Here is a 4,204-nt window from a genome sequence, read left to right on the forward strand (position 1 = left end):
ATAGGCTTTCCTTGTTCATTCAAGGCAGAAAATAGTTGATATGAATAATGATTTGATGATAAGTATGCTGTCCTGGTAGGAAAGGGAGTGGTTTGGAGAGCTGGTGTTTTGTTTTCCTTTTTTAAAGGCTCTGAGCAAGCAGAAAACAGTATCCATTTGTTTACGTGACTATTTCACAGATGACTTTGGCAAGAGTCATCTTTAGTTAAATCCCAGCATAGTAACCCAGAATTATCCTCCGAAGAGACAGATGAAGAAAAATGGCTTCCTACCTGAAAAAAAATTTTTGAAAAAAAAGCATATTTCCAAAAGGATACAAAAAAAAAAAAAAAAGGAGAGGGGGCATTTCTCTTTCTCATAAAAAATTCAGAGCAAGAAGGACAATACTATTTTCATAAGAGAAAGCATGCATTAAGCCATAGATAAGCCTTTTTTTTTTTTTTTTCCAAAGCAGGAGATTTTCAGTTGAAGAAAACTGACAACTTTGCCTCCAGGCTGAATTTTATAATTTTTGCCAACAATAGCTGTATTTACTGATGGCCCTACGTTGCCCCCCAACAAATTCAAGATTAAGTAAAGGACTGGTGTTCTCAGACAATCACCAACAAAGCGGACATTTTCTTCCTGTTTGTGGAGCTCCAGGCTTCATGTCCTTACCTTTGAAAAATTACCTCAGAAGTTGTTGCTTTTAAAGATAGAAGTTGATAGAGCTGGTAAAATAGAATGTTCGTACCGCTCAAGCTGTAGTTTTCAACCTTAGCTGCACCCTAGCTTCACCTGGGAACTTAAAAAGGTGGTATTTTGATAGGGACTGCATTGAATATGTAGACTGTTTTGGGTGGTATAGACGTTTTCACGATGTTTGTTCTTCCGGTCCATGAGCACGGAATGTTCTTCCATTTCTTTTTTTTTTTCCCTTAAAGATTTTATTTATTTATTTGAGAGAGAGAGAGAGAGAGAGAGCATAAGCAGGGGCAGAGGGAGAAGCAAACTCCCCGCTGAGCGGGGAGCCCGACTTGGGGCTCGATCCCAGGACTCCAGGATCATGACCTGAGCCGAAGGCAGATGCTTAACCGACTGAGCCACCCGGGCGCCCTGTTTTTTCATTTCTTTGTGTCCTCTTCAATTTCTTTCCTAAGTGTTCTATAGTTTTTAGAGTACAGATTTTTTACCTCTTTGGTTGGGTTTTGGGAACTTAAAAAGGAAACACCAACCCAATGCCAGAGTTCTATCCCAGCCCAGGTAAATGGGAAGGTGGGCCCATTAATCCTCATTGCTGTTAGTTTTCTGGTTGTCAGGTGATTCTAACCTAACCCGTGGCTGCATTGAGAAGCATTGCGCTCCAGCCCTTGCCACAGGGTGCTACCGAATCCCATCCTGGATGGGGCATCTGGTGGGGTTGCGCACGGTCCTGCTCCCCAGCCAAACGGTGGAGAAAGCAAGTTTGTCTTGGCTCTCCTCTCCTCTGCCCTTGTGTGTCCCTCTCCTCACTCCTGGAAACTTGCCCTCCCGAGCTATTTCTCAGGCGTTCTTATCCTGTCCTGTGCCCACGGTGAAGCTATCAGGCTCTAAGGAAACGCTTCCTTGCTAAAAAACAATCCTACAGAGCTCTCTCCCTTTTCAGGGTAGTATTATCCCTCTCAAAAACAAACAACAACAACAACAAAAACCTAAAATCCAAAAAATCCGCCATGTAATAGAAAAAAAATGTGGAAGGCCACATAATGCAGCTGGTGAGTTCGAGGTAAAATTGAGGAGAGGGGGACGTTGCTCCGGGCTCCCCTCAGGCCCCTCCTGGTGGGCAACAGTCTACTCCAGAGGGCCACTCTGCGGGGCCACTCTGGCAAGTTACCTAACCTCTGTGTGCCTCCGTGTCCTCGTCTGTAAAAGGGGGGTGATGTTCATACCGATGCACACAGTTGCCGTGAGGACTTCAAACAGAAAGCATTTGGGGAGTACTGCCACAGTGAGCAGTCAATGCCCACTAGCAGTTATTACTATCATCACTATTACCATAATTTCAAATTCTTTTTCTTTTTTTAAGATTTTATTTATTTATTTGACAGAGAGAGACACAGAGAGAGCAGGAACACAAGCAGGGGGAGCGGGAGAGGGAGAAGCAGGCTTCCTGCCGAGCAGGGAGCCCGATGCGGGACTCGATCCCAGGACCCTGGGATCATGACCTGAGCCGAAGGCAGACGCTTAACAACTGAGCCACCCAGGTGCCCCATAATTTTAAATTCTTGAATTTATAATTAAGTGAGGGGGAATTCCACATGGAGCGAGCAAATACATTCCAACAGGGAAAACATTCTTCGGATAGAGTCTCGAAAAATATTTTGAGCTGTGACATCCTCACTGGCATATGTGTCTTGCTCCAATATCCCAAGGCAATGCTTAATTTATGCCCTCCATTTAGATGTATAAATTCCAAAAGCTTTTGAAAAAAATCCCCCCCCCTTTTTTTAACTGTATCATCAACCTTGTATGTCTGTGAGTCTTGGGAAATGATGGAGATTAGAATGAACAACCGCATAGCTGGGGAGAAACCAGCACCTCTCTAATTGCCTAGTTAACACAGAAGTTAACAAATTCAACAAACATTTCATAATAAACTCTGTGCCAGATGTCGTGCTAGGAAGTGCGGGTGCCACAGGGAGGAGACACGGCCGGTGCCCGGATGGAGCTCACAGGCCAGGGAGCTGAGAGAAGGGGTGTCGTCCAATCTCAAGTCACAGCCCAGAGCGATGAAGACATGCTTGGGCCCCCGCTCTCTTCAGCAACTGTTCTAAGCTCTTCCAGGTAAACCGTAATGTGTGAGGACATGAGGAATGGGTTGGACTCATTTCTCCTCTCAGAGATCTTCCTTTTTCAAGAAGGCTGGCTGGTCAAGCAACTTATGTATTGCATGGCAGCAAATAGGCTTCTCACTGACCACAGAAAAGTCGGAGGTGGGAACAGAAATGCCCAGGGATGACCTAAGTGTCTTCCATCCTCTCAAGAACACGAAGGTTTGTCCCCTGACTCAGCAGGCTTCTTAGTGACTGATCTGAATGCACTGAATGTCAAATTTGGGTGGTGTTTCCCTATTTTTTTTTTCTTTTTAGATGTTTCCTACAGAAGGCTTAAACGGATGTTTTCGTTTTGTTTTGTTTTAAAGTTTCCCTAAATTCTTAGAAGCTTCTGAATGGCTTACAAGTATTTTTAGATTATGCTAAGAGTGGAGCCTAATTTTACACAAAAGAAGCTCTTAAAATCGCCTAAAAATCTGATTTTTGTTAATAGAGTCACTTTGGCGACTGAACATTTCTAGGATTCCTTTTAGTCTTAAAGAGTCCTAAGATCTACCTCATAATCTAAGAGATCTTTATTAACTTTTGAAATTTCATTCGCCTTGACCTTCCACACCTGACCTTATCCCATCTCTTTCCTGCAGCCTCTCTGTTATAACAAGCCGCTAACTCCCAAGGAGTGACTTCCGTGGGCTTAGTGTCTAATGTAGTATTACTGTGACTTTTCTTTAAAAACTCTTTTTTATTTGTATAAAATCTACTTTCCCATCTATTTGTTTTATAAGACCTAATTTGCTTTTTAAAAGTATGGTGTGGTGGCAGGTCTCAAAGAGGAACTCCAACAGAGCACACTCTGCAATTTGTGCCCTGTGTAGCCCTCTCTTTCATGGTCTGTGACTTGCTTTAACCAATAGGATGTGGTGAGAGTGGTGGGGAGCCCGTTCCATTTGGAGGATTTAAGAGGACTGGCAGGTCTGCTGCCCCCTTTTGGAACACTTGCTGTGGAGAGTCCTGGGCTGATATAAAAGTTCACTACTATGATGGAGGGACCACTTGGAGAAACCATGTAAAGAGGCTCTGAGACTATAGGGGAAGGGGTCAGGTCCAGCAGCCTGCACAACCTGGTTGAACCTTCAGATGATTCCAGTCTAGCTGCCGTCTGACTTTAACTACATAAAAGATCCCACGAGAGGCCAGCAGAACCATCCAGCTGAACCCCACAAGCCACCGAAAAGAGGGACAATCAAATGCCCTAAGTTTTGAGGCAGTTAGGCAGCATAGTTAATAATATAGGACAAACCTGTTAACTGTAAGACTCCAGATGAAAAGACAGTGATGGGTTTCCTCCAAATAATTCATACAAAACTAACCTGAAGAACTTTTACAGGGAAGCAAGCTTTCAATGCGCTCAG

The sequence above is a fragment of the Callorhinus ursinus genome, unplaced genomic scaffold (genome assembly GCF_003265705.2).
Source record: "Callorhinus ursinus isolate GAN/ISIS: 27379988/994484 unplaced genomic scaffold, GSC_fseal_2.0 scaffold8, whole genome shotgun sequence".
Lineage (NCBI taxonomy): Eukaryota > Metazoa > Chordata > Mammalia > Carnivora > Otariidae > Callorhinus > Callorhinus ursinus.